The sequence below is a fragment of the Camellia sinensis genome, chromosome 2 (genome assembly GCF_055761805.1).
Source record: "Camellia sinensis isolate YWXY chromosome 2, ASM5576180v1, whole genome shotgun sequence".
NCBI classification, from domain to species: domain Eukaryota; kingdom Viridiplantae; phylum Streptophyta; class Magnoliopsida; order Ericales; family Theaceae; genus Camellia; species Camellia sinensis.
In genome coordinates, this window is record NC_138962.1 from 105,749,755 (window position 1) to 105,763,793 (window position 14,039).

A 14,039-nucleotide genomic window follows, 5' to 3' on the forward strand; every position below is an offset into this window, starting at 1 on the left:
CTCAAAAGAATAAGGACTTCTTTGGATCAAACAATGATAACAAAGTAAACAAGAAGGACACCAAGTTCTCTGTATCAACAGATGGTAACAAGGTAGGTTGAATAAAAAGAAAACAACTTCAAATTATTGTATCAACAGATGGTAACAAGGTAGATTAAACAAACAAAAGCAACTTCATGCTGAAATCACCTATGTTCAGCAGATTACAGACTACAATAGCAAAAACTACTCCTACGTTATGATCTTAACTGCTCCTAGGTCTAAAAACTAAGTTGTTATGTTGTTGTTGATGCCTCTATTTTTGCCAACTTCTGGTCTTTTATAGCTCTTCTTTCCCATGACCCCATGATCTCTTTAATCTACAACTGCTGTTGTGTAATTGCCACAACTACACTCTCACTTCCCAGCCTTCAAACCGCATCATGCCTTTACCTTTACCTGTTGGACTTCATTTCTTGTAAGTTAACACGTGTCCCTGAGTCCTTCTATCCCTCATTCGACAGAGGAAAACTCCCACTCTGTTCATGTTTTCTTTTAAAGACAACCCACTAAGTCCATGGGTACATTGTCAATAACCGCTCCACCTTCCACGTTATTCCCAAATTCAAACTTCACTTCTAGTTGATGATCTCTGTCCTCTGATGATAACCATTTACTCTGAACTTGGCCACATGTCCTTTATTGACTGAACCACCTGTTGACAGGGTTTGGCAAAAATAGGTGCAAACAATCCCAAAACACTTTACATATTTTTATATACCTTTTACACATTTCAATACACTTTTTATACGTTTTTTAACACTAACAACAGCCTAAGGTTTTTTTTGTTTTCGCATTTTTCTCTCTTGAAGGTCTCAAAAGATAGCATGGAGTTACAAACGATGCTTGCCTATTCTGCCATAATGCCATTTTTTAAAGCATCATTCAAGCTTCCTTTGTAGCTACAAAAATATTTGGAAGCTGATATTCTACCTTGTATTTTTAGCACAAAAATTGATCCCTTCATCAATGAATGGCAAATATAAGAATAAAATTTTAATGAATACGAACAATGAGCAATCCAAGCTGGTAAATGGAAAATGATAATGACTTCATTGGATAAGAGAGGTGCTTACATTAGTATTGAGAAATAAACCCTCGGTTCTGATTAAAATCTTAGACGATATTAGTATTGAGAAATAAATAAATAAATATGGAACTTGATTGGATAAGAGAGGTGCTTACATTAATGACCTTCGCCTCTTGTACCTACTAAACTCCCTAATCAAATCCTTTGATTGTAATGGATTAGTGCCTAAATTAAATGGAGTTAAATGGTTTCCTACCTTCCCATAAAAAGTAGGTGGCAGCTCTTTTATGTGAATCAATCTATTTTGGCAAAACTTGTGGGCCAACGACACTGTGGGATAAACGATTTGTTGTCATTATAGATCTCGATGGTTCACACTTGATTTTGAGATAGTCTAATTTGATGTGTGGGTGCGTCGAAATGTGTGGTATCCACAAGAGGTCCGTGTAATTATATAAAAAATATAAGATTAATTGTATTTTCTTCAAACCTCAAGGAGATGAGTAAATTTACCCTTATATACATATATTGAAAAAAAAATGATTAAAATATAAAATATATAGATCAAAATCATGTGTGACCTAAAATATACTCTTGGCCTTTGTCTTTGCCTTGTTTACATTTGCCTTGTGTCTATTCATAAATAAGGCAAAGGTAAAAGGCACTAGTAAACACAAGATGACATGTGCTCAAAATGGCGTGAAATTTGGTCAGGACATGAAAAACTTCATGACGATTAGGACCCATCAATCTTGAATGGCCAACAACAGATTTTGGGCAAATTCCAACATTTAGGCCCTTAGTTTCACGATTTTGCATTTGTAGAAGTAATTGATTCGTCTATAACTTGGTATATATGAATATGATTTTGCCTTCATTTTTTTCCAGTATGTTTATTTTTTACTATAGTATTTGAATTTGAGCATAACTCAAATATTTCCTATTTTGGTAATTATTTTATTTTATTTTATTTTGGCTTGGTTAGCAAGTAATTAACCTAGGATGTAGTATACCTTTTTTTCTTTAGGTATTCTCTAGTATAAATTGACATGTATGCCTTAGGGCAAATGAGTTTTATTTTGAAGAATTAGTATTATTACCAGAGAGTATCTTTTTTTTATATCTAATTTGTGGTTGTTCGAGTGTTTGAGTGTTCACCTTCCTTGCATCACCATTCTTTTCTTTCTATTTTTCACTCATTTATCCTACTCATGTCAACAAGCATAACTGCCTACACCATAACTGCCTTTGTGATACCCCAACTTTTCAAAATATAATTATTTTGGTATTTAAATTTGGTTATTGAAATTTTTTATTAATGAAATATAAATTGGACATATTTTTGAGAATTTGCAAAACATGCTAGGAAATTTCATAGTTTTTGTAAGTTTCAAATAATGATGGAAATTTTGTTATTTTTCGAATTTAATAATTATAAATGAATATTTATATTTTAAATTACAATTTAAGACTATTTATTATAGCTTTTGCTCTTGAATTGCCTTGCTGGTCAATTTTACAATTAATATGACACCAGTTGCACTTCTACAAAGAAAATTTGGTCCACCACAGATAGAGGATATCTTTTTATTAACAAAAGAAAGCATGCCTTTATAGAGGGTGGCAAGTAAGTAAGGAGCAAAAGCCATGGCTTGGCCATCTTGAAGGCATAAGGCCAATGGAAGGTATTCCTTGGCAATTTTGAAGCCAGGAACACAAAAAATGAATTAGCAAAGCCAAACTAATTAAAAGGCAACTCTTTCTTGGTCATCGACTGGGGTGTTTCTTTTGCCTCTGTATTTTTTAATAAACTCAGTGTAACTCATGTCAGTGTTAAGGGTGAAAGTTATTGGTGGGGGTTCTAGAAAAGCACTGATTTCTAATCCTAGAATGGGGAGTTCAATTAAATAGGCTACATCTAGGATGGTTGGAGATATCATGCCAAACCCTAGGAGCATTGAGTTACAAGATTGTGACCAGAAAAAGACAGCAGCAACAATTAACCACTTTTTCATATCAAATTTGAGGGTCGACAGACGAATTACCTCACTAATGCCTAGATGTTTCCATACATCTGAGTCATGGGCTTCAATTCGTTCGACCCAGCTTTGCCAAGTAGAATCTAGTTGTCTCCATGATCTAAGAGGGTTTTTGTTGTTGTCCCAATTTACCTAATTGAATTTTGGTTGGTTGAGAAATAGAGTTTTTCCATTAGCAAGTGGGTAGTATGGAGTTAGGTCATCTAGGAAATAGGCAATAAACGTAGGTCCTAGGGTTGCTTTGGCTACAGTGGTGGTACCTGGAATCAAAGTTAACTCCAGCATTAGAGAGCTGGTGAGTTCCCTAATGGTTTTGGGGAATCTAAGATGTTCATCATTGGTTTCATCTTCTTTCGTGGATTTCAAGAGCCATTGTTTAGAGTTTTAAGTTGTTTGGTGTTCTGATATGGGAGTTTCAAAAGAGAGAGAGAAGATTGAAGTGAGGTGAAGTTGGAAGGTTTAAGCTTTTGTAGCTTATGTTGGGCCCAATGTTTGGATTTGTTCAAATTAAGTATTTATTTATCTGACCAAGGGAATGGATTTGTTTAAGTTAAAAATCATTATTATTTATTTAACTTAAATAATGGGGCATTGTTTGCACCCATTTTTGTGAAATTCTTGTCAACAGGTGTATCAATCAAATGATGACACATGGCAAAGTCAAAGTGAAAGTCCTTCATCAGTTAGAGGGACAGGTGGCATGAAAAGGTTGAGCACGTGCATAGAATGATTCAAGTGATGGAGCAGTTATCAGTCTAAGTCATGAACTTAGTGGGTTGTTTTCAGAAAGGAATACGTACGAGATGGAAGGCTTTACCTTGTCGATGTGGTGCTCAAAGTGTAAAGGGACATGTGGCAACATGGAAAAGAGATGGTTAGACAGGAAGATTTGAAGGCTTGGTAGAGTTTGAAGACTTAGAAGTGAGGAGGCAGTTACTATGGCAGGTGGCAATTGTAGTTGCAGGTAAGAAGGAGTCATGCAATCGTGGGCCAAGAAAAGAGAAATAAGATATAAGAGCGAAGGATTTGGCAGAAAGGAGTTCATCAACAAAACAACAACAATTTAGCTTATATCTAGGAGTAGTTCTTTTAATTTAGGAGTAGTTTTCTCTGTAACTTGTAACCTTTATGAACTTTGGTGGTTTCATTCTGGAATTACCTATTGTTTATTTTGTTTACTTTGTCAATTGTAATTTTGTTCCAAAGAACTCCTCATTCTTTTGAGGCATTTAAATCAAAAGCACAGTCGTCTGGTTTCTTTGTTTGATTGTTTGTTTAAATTGTTGTTCAATTTATGTTGACTGGGAGTGAGCATAATTTTTACTAACATATTCTTGAAAAAAGGACCTCCAACTTGGATCTTTAGGTGGTGATGCTAATTACAAACGTAATGGAGATGTGTTTATTAAAAGTGTCAATGACACCATGAAACATGTTTTTCACAATTTTCCTTTGTAGAGGTTGTTAGATGGACTTGCGACATAGACTGGAAGATTTAAAAATGCTGGTTTTAAATTGAGATTGGATTTAAGTGTTATTTTCGTTGTCATGTTCTGTATGTTCTTGAACACTAATTCCTTTTAGTGAAGGTAATGAAGGCCATAAGAGTACTTTTGCTTTCTTTCTTTTTGTATGTTATTTGAAATGATTGTAATATTCTCAAATTGGAAAATTCTATTTACACACCACTAAAAACAACGTAGGGGTGTATTCCACCTATTCAAAGATTTCATATATGAAAACTCAAAATACTCTTTACACACCATCATCACATATAGACATATAAACATCCAAAATAAATTGGTTTTGAAGATTTAGTGTTTAAGAATATTGAAATCAATTGGTTTAAGGTTTAAGAACATTAAAATTTAAGAATATTGAAATCAATTGGTTTTAGGGTTTAAGAACATTGAAATCAATTGGTTTTGAACATTTAGGGTATAAAAATATTGAAATCAATTAGTTTTGACGATTTGCGCACCATGGATGACACTGAGATTGTTGATTTTGAATAATGCAACAATGAAAATGTCAATTTAATACTTAGGTTTTTAATTTTTTGTTTATCTCATTCATATAATCGTCGGGAATATGACTTTGTTCGTTACATGTTCAGATAATCTGAGTTGAACTTTTGCATAATGTTTGATTATTTTTATTCGAACCAAACGATTTTGTTCAAATTATTAAAGTTGACCAGATTACAAATGTTCATACATAAAAAATTGAACATTTTAATTCCTTAAGAATTTCATTTCTTAAATTTAATTTATTTTTGGTATACTTTCTTATCTTTTTTACAAAAAGTTGATGTATTCAATACTTACAAAAATAATAATAATAATAACAACATATAAAATTTAATATATGTCCAACATAATAAATCTGAATGAATTGAAATTGTTCAGCATATAAAGTCTGAACGTATTTATTTTATTCAACATAAATATTTTGAACATATTCAATTTGTTCAAGTTTATTTTTTTTTCTACGATGATATTATGTTCAGACAACCAAAGTTGAGCCAAACTCGAACTAGAAATTGCTATGGAAGTTGAATCGGTTAAAAGAAGATAGAAAAAACATATCAATGTGAGAATTAAATGTGTGAATCAAGGGTGAGAATGATAAATCTTCAATATTGACAATGCACCGACGAAGCAACGGCGAAGATGGAGATCTGAAACAGCAACAATGCATTGGCAAGCCAACAACACAACAACAGTAACAATGGATATCTGAAATGATGAGAATGCACCGACCAAACGAAACCCTCTGCCAACGATGCATACATTCAACTCTGACGATGGAGATCAATGGTGTTTTTGTAACGCCCCCAAAATAATACATAATTCCTATAGCGATCCCGGGTTTACCCTTGTTGTACAATGATCCGGACATGTGTCCGTGGATGTTAGTAGTTGATTATTATCTTGTTTACATCCTTTCTTACTTTGTATTTGAGTTATAGGATGTGTTGGGCAGGTTTGTTGCAAGTTGGTTGAGTTTAGAAACCAAAACTAGTTGCCCAGATTTTGGCCTGTCCGCTCGAGCGGGGGTTTTGGCGCTCGAGCGGGGAATACACCCATCCAGTATTTCCTGTGCAGTGTTGGACGCTCGAGCGTGGGATTGGCCGCTCGAGCGGGAGTGTTGTGTGTGACGCTTGAGCGGGGGAGTTGGTGCTCGAGCGGAGACCTAGTTCTGCAAAAGTTCTGGGAGTGAGTATCCGACGCTCGAGCGGGATTGTTGGCGCTCGAGCGGGAGTCTGTGAGTGATGCTCGAGCGGGGGTTTGGACGCTCGAGCGGGGCGACTTTTATATAAATCCGAGATCCGACTTTTGGATCACTTTTTCAAGATCTTTTCTCTCTCTTACTTTTCCAAAAAGTCATTTTCAGAGCTTCTCACTCTAAAACCGGCCCTTCTCTCTTAGATTTGATCTAGTAGGAGTTGTTTGCTCACCTTTTGTCTTTACGAAAGTTGTGTTGATCGTCGAGGGCTTCCTTTTAATCTGAAAATTTCAGGATTTGGAGCATTTTGGTTTTGGTCTTCATCTCCTTTGGGGCTCCGAATTTGAGGTAGGGATATCCTATTCCTCTTTATGGATTTTGTCTTTAAATTTTGGTATTTTGAGATGTTGGTGTCGGTTTGGTAATTTTGTGAAGGTTTGGGGCCTTTGTGTAATTTTACAAAAGTTGGGGTTTTATTTATAATAAACCTAAGTGCATGTTTGGCATAGAGTAATGGGATAGATGCTGAATCATTGATGAAAATGGGACCCTAAGGGTTGAAATGTAAATTATGGAAAATGACCTAATTACATTGTTTGATTAATTAGGATAATTAATCGTTAGAGATTGGAAATGTTGAGATTGGAAATGTACTGGGTTAAAGGGTGTAGTTGAATTATTTATCACTCACCGAATTGAAATGTTGATTTAATATCCATTTGTACATTTATTTTCTGTTTAGAAATAACTGCTTTGGGCTATCGGTGGAGGATAGTCGTGACTGTTGTAGACAATGCATGATGATTAGGCAAACTAAAACTAATCGATTGAATGTGTCATAGAATATGACGGTGGATTGAATACATTAAATTTATGTATTGATTGATTGTATATAGAACCCTTGTGTTTATATGCATTGTGTGTAGAGGAGGAGATGGGGGATGTACTCCGCGGTTTAGGGGAAGATAGGGGATGTACCTCTAAACCGGATAGTGTTGGGAGGAGATGGGGGATGAACTCCGTAGACACAGCTTATATGCTTGTCTAGAGAAATGAAGATAGAGCTAATACGCTTATCTTTGAGAAGTGTAGATATAGCTCATATGCTTGTCTAGAGAAGTGAAGATAGGGCTAACATGCTTATCTTTGTGAAATGTGGATGTAGCTTATATGCTTATCTGTGAATGTGGGATATAGTTTTATACATATCTGTTGGGACGATGATAGAGCTAATATGCTTATCTGTTGAAAAAGAGAAAATGAAAAGTAACTTGGACTCATAAGTCGTATGGCATATAATGTGATTTATATGGATGTATCAGTGTTGACCATCTATCAATTGCTAATCTTTTAGTCATTGGTTATGGTTGGTTTAGTGTATTTCTACTGGGCTGTGGCTCACCCTATATGGGAATATCATTTTCAGGTACAGGTAGCATGCGACCTCCAAGGACATAGCTTGGGAGGCCAGAGGCGGACACTTTTGTGTTGTTTTACTTTTGATGTATTGCATGTAATTTCAAGCCAAGGGCTTAAAGTGTAAATGAGTTAGTACTCCTTTGTTGTAACCAAGTGTTAACTTGGAAAGCTGTAAGCCCGTAGGGCATTTGCTTTTGTTGTTAACATGTAATACTTTTGTAAAGAACATCTCTGATTAATAGAAGAATATGGATATTTTGCATGTCAATGAATGCCTTAATTGTTGGTTTAATGTTATTATTTTAAGGGCGTTACAATTCCACCATGCAAACTGTCCTATATAGATACACAAGATAGATAAGTCACATTCCCATACTTACATCAGAGTTAATATTACAAATGAGTATCTCATACAAGTCACAAATGTTTACAAAAATGATAAAATGCCCTGCGGGCTTACATCTTTCCAAGTTGTTACTTGGTTATACGAAAGAAGAGTTCTAACTCTTTTACAAGTAAAGTCCTCAGCTTACATTTACATATAATCAACAAAACAAATAATAAAGCAGAGTCTTCAACTCCTAAAACCTCCCAAGCAAATATCTTGAACTTGGCACGTCTCCGGTACCTGAACATGGTGTCCCAAGTTGGGTGAGCCAAAGCCCAATAGAGATATACTAAACCCAACATGAAAAATAACTAAAACATTATCATTCGACAAGTGATTAACACGTGCAGACCAATTCATACCCTTCTCATCTCCCGACAACAAATACATCCATGCCACCATCCACTTCCCTTATTTATCCAATTCAATTCCTCAATATGGTTCATTATCTAACCAAACACTTTAGGTGAGATTACAGCTCGACTCATTAATACTTCCACTATCTATGATTCAAAATGAGACTACAACTCATGTAATTAATTGTAAGAACCCACATTTTTCATCTTAATCATGTTCATGAGCATCTGTATGATTATGGTATGTTAAGCTTGCATGTGTATGTTCGTGACTTGTCCTGCTTAGGTGAGTGAGATCCATGCCTTGATTTGATACCTTTGTGATTTGTCTAAGTGTTATGTGCTTGCCTAAGTTATGATTAGCCGACGTTATGCCAAGCCTAGGTTACGTTGCGCCTAGACCATTCCTAGCCGAGGTCACCCTCAGCCTAGAAGTATCTTGGAAACCCCTTTTTGTTGACCACCATCCTTGTTTTGGCGCATTAGCCGAGATGTCACCTATGCGCCCTAGTGATCTCGTCCTGGAGTGGTACGACCTAGACCGAGGTGTGGCACATCTAGGCCAAGATGTGGCACAGCTTAGTCAAGTGTTGTCTTTCCTAGCCGAGGTCATTGTCACCTTAGTTGTCGAAGCCCTTTTGTTAGCCGATGTCACCCCTTGCCGGAGTACCGTTCCGTGTAGCTTGTTAGATACGCCGTGTTATTCGCCGATGTCGTTGCCTCGTCAGGAAGCCCATACCGTTTTGCTTGTTGAACACCCTTTCACCATGCTTTGTCCAGTCTGTCAGCCACCTTTTCAGGGTGAACCCAACCAGTCGCCGCCACGTGTCCCAGCAAAGGGATTAAGCCCAGAACCGAGTGAGAACACTTATCATTTGGTATCTTAACCTTGCCTTGTAGAGAGAGAAACTCTAGGAGGAAGAAGGAGTTTTAGAGTGAGAAGTAAGTCTTCAAGCTTGATTCCTTGAGATCAAACCGTTAGATTCGTGTTCTAAGGTTAGATTCTTGATCTGCTCATGATGTTCTTTATGTTCTTGTTATTGCATTGCATGATCAGATATGATTTGTAAGCCATGCAACGTCTTGAAATTCAGTTTTAGAAAGAGAAAATGGTTTTCATGTGTTCTTCAAGAAAAGGTCTTGTTTTGATCCGAAAGCTTGCATAGAAAATCATGTTTTTGTGTTTGTTCTTGCGTGATTTTCAAGTATGGGTACCCAGGTCCATGTTTTCAAACTCATAGCATGAAAATCCCAGATTTGTGATGGCAGATTATGATTGAACATTCGTATTTTTCATGTTTTCACACTCATGTTCTTCGTGTTCATCAGCAGAGGGAAACCCAGAGTTTCCCGACCTCTTTTCCTTGCATGTGGCCCTCGGGAACACACCTCGGCGAGGAGGTGTGGAACCTCGGCCTAGACCTGGTTGGTGCCCAGCATGTTTTCCGAAATCATTTGTATACATACGAAACTTGTTGAAGTGCATTCAATAGGCTTGCCCTGTGTTTGTAGGACTTGGGCTTGTCTCGACCCCGACGTGTGAAGAAACTATGTGAGTGGTATTTTTAATAAAGCTATGTTATACTTGTTTTGATGAATCTCGTTTCGCCTCGTTTGATGAAAAGTATTTGATTTAGCATGATGCCTATCCCTATTTGAATATCAAACACTATTTTGTTTTGATGACATGTCTTGAAAGTCCTTAGCTGCAGGGGACTATAATGCAACTGCACTCTTGTCTTGAAAGTCCTTAGTTGCAGGGGACTATAATGCAACTGCACTCTTGTCTTGAAAGTCCTTAGCTGCAGGGGACTATAATGCAACTGCACTCTTGTCTTGAAAGTCCTTAGCTGCAGGGGACTATAATGCAACTGCACTCTTGTCTTGAAAGTCCTTAGTTGCAGGGGACTATAATGCAACTGCACTCTTGTCTTGATATGTCATCGCACTTGTAATATGTAGATGTAATAACATCCAAGGAACTTGAAAGGCCGGCAATGAACTTGATTTCCCCCCATGATTATAAAGTATGCTATGTATTGTTTTGAAAGAAATCTCGGATATCAATCATGCAAAACCTTTATTTCTAATATCATTCACTGAGTATCCAAGCTCACCCTCTCTATATATATGTAGGTGATGAGCAAGAAGGCAATGAGGCCTAGACGTGTAGCCGATGTGTTTTTGGGTGCATTGCCGACGTGTTTTGGATTAGCATTTTGTACCATCTTGAGGATTATGCTTCTTAGTCTATATTTCATGTGTACTTGTATATGTCGGCTTGAGAAGCCTTTTGGTCAAGATGTGTTTTGTATCTCATTCCCTTTTTGTATCTAAGTTGTAAGACTTTGTAAAAATGTATGTCATTTCATTGGACTTAAGCACGGCTCTCACGGACTATTTAAATTCTATATATGTATATGTATTGCTTCCGCACTTGTAAGCCCCGTATTTTATACTCTGATTGGGTGTGATTCTTGTAAGTCGGCCTTCGGTAATCTCGGATTACTGGCCATCACGGCACCAAACTACTAGGGGCGGTTTGGGGGCGTGACATTAATACTCCAATTAACAACTCTATTCATGCACTTCAATTTATAAGGTTTTGGGACTTTCACGCCGGACATTCTAGCCAGCTTAGTTATCTATGGAGTCCATCCCTCATTATCCCTCAATCAAGGATACATATACAATGTATTTAAGCGTATAATCACATATGGAGTAAATTCCGCATCTCCTCCCAAACGAAGATACACAAACAATGTGTTAAAATATATGAACACATATGGAGTACATCCCTTATCTCCTCCCAAACAAAGATACATAAATAATGTGTTAAAGTATATGAACACACATAGAGTACATCCCCTATCTCCTCCCAAACAAAGATACATAAATAATGTGTTAAAGTATATGAACACATATGTGTGTGGAGTGCATCCCCTATCTCCTCCAACACACTGGAGTACGTCCCCTATCTCCTCCCTAACAAATATACATATATAATGTATTTCAGCACTTCATCACATACAATAATCAATCAATACATGTAACGCCCTAAAAAAAAAACCCATTATAGCATACATTCACGATAAATAAAAGAGTTTTCATATTATAATCATCAGAGTATTCTTACAAAAGGTATTACATGTTGACAATTATAGCGATTCCGGTATTCCCTTTACTGTTCAGTTGCATTCTGGACTCGATTCCATGGAGTTGGTAGTTGTGTCTACCTTGTTGTCGTCCTTTAATTCCATTTGATTGAGTTTTAGGATGTGTTGGGCATGTTTCGAGCAGGTGGGTTGAGCCTTGGTCTAATTTCTTGTCGCCAAGTTTTTGGTCATTCCGCTCGAGCGGGTCGTCTAGCGCTCGAGCGGAGTTTGCACACTCCCAGTATTTTCGTGCTCTGCAAAACTTCTGCAGGTGTGATTTCTACGCTCGAGCGGAATTCCTGCGCTCGAGCGGGTAGTACTTTTGTGGTGTTAGTTCTGGGAGGGGAAAATCTACGCTCGAGCGGACTGGTTTTCATGCTCGAGCGGATGTACTTTATTCTTGTGTCTTGGAGCTCGAGCGGGACTTCTTGCGCTCGAGCGAACTCAGTACTTTGTTTTTTTGATGCTCGAGCGTTGTGTTTTCTGCTCGAGCGGACCTGTCGTATATCAGAAGGCAGTTGGGCATTTTCAAGTCACTTTTTACATCCTCACTCTCTCTCTTACTTTTCAAAAACGTCATTTGAGAGCTTCTCTCTCTAAAACCTTGACTTCTCTCTGGGTATTGATCTAGTAGGAGTTGTTTCCTCACCTTTGGCCTTTACAAAAAGGTTGTTGATCGTCGAGGGCTATCTTTCGATTTGAGAAATTCGTGATTTGGAGCATCTTCATTTTCGTCATCTCCTTCGTTGGGTTTCATCTTTTGAGGTAGGGATACCTACTCACTCTTATGGGTTTTGACCTAGATTTTTGGGCACTTTGTTAAATGGTTTGGTTTTGAGATCTAGGGTTTCAAAATGTATAAAAGGGGGTTTGTTATTTTGATTCTAAAATGTGTATTTTGGGTTTCAAAATAATGATATTGTTGTTGGTTGTTGATATTTGGACTCTTGGGTCTATATTGGGAAATGGGGTAGAAAACCCTAATCGGTTGTATAAATTAATTGGTATAATTATTTGGAAAAATTGTTGTTATTTGGAATTGAGTTGGAAATAATGAAATTGGCTCATTATATTGTAGAATGGTAGAGTTGGATTTATTAATCACTCACTCTTGAAAACATTGATATTTTATCTGTTGGAGCTTTTATTATCTGTTTAGAAATAATCGCTTTGGGCTACCGGTGGAGGGTAGTTTTGATTGTTGTAGACAATGCGTGATGATTAGGAAAACTAAAACTAATCAAGTGGATGTGTCATAGAGTATGACGGTTGATAGAATACATTAACGTTATGTATTGATTGATTGTGTATATGACCCATGTGTATATACGTTGTGTGTATGGGAGGAGATATGGGATGTACTCCACAGTTTAGGGGAAGATAGGGGATGGACCTCTAAACCGGATGTTGTTTGGGAGGAGATAGGGGATGGACTCCACTGATACAGCTCATATGCTTGTCAGTTAGTGTGTTGAATAGCTCATACGCTTATCTATGGAAGTGTTGATATAGCTCATATGCTTATCTGTGAAGATGTTGATACAGCTTGTATGCTTATCTATTGCGAACTGGGAAACGTTTAAAATGAATTATTATTTCGTTTAGAGTGTGTGGCCAGGTTCTGAGCCATGGGTATGAATTTGGGAATTGGATAAGAAATGGAAAATGAAATGAAACATAGACATAGTGGTCATGTTATGGAAATGGTCTTATGAATTGATTTATGGGAGTTAAACATTTACCAATTGCTAATGTCTTAGTCATTGCTCATATTGTGTTTAGCATATCTCTACTGGGCGTTGGCTCACCCTTTATGGGACATTATTTTTCAGGTACAGGTAGCATGCCACCTCCAAGGACATAACTTGGATAGTTGTGGGAGTTGAAGACACTTTTTGATTAATTTTGTTTGTATTACATGTATATCAAGCCAAGGGCTTATTTTGTATAGAGTTAGTACTCTTCTTTTGTGTAACCAAGTGTTGACTTGGAAAGCTGTAAGCCCGTAGGGCACTTCCTTTTGTTGTTAACATGTAATACTGTTGTAAGAACTACTTTGATGAATGGAAAGGCATTGATTTTCTTATATTACTGCATGTCTGAATGATGGGTATTATGTATATTTTTGAGGGCGTTACAACTTGGTATCAGAGCGTACCGGGTTCGAATACTTTGAGTACGTGGGAAGTGATTAGTATCACAATGGGTTTGTCTTGCTTGATAGAGACTTAGATGTAGTGTCATATACTATGTGTTTAATTGATAACATGCTTATGTGACTATGTGGGTATGGAATGTAGTTTCTAAGATGTTGATTGGATCCTTGGGTTTCTGGGAGTCTTGTTGGAAAGGCACTTGATCAATGCTGTTTCTAACCGGAACTCT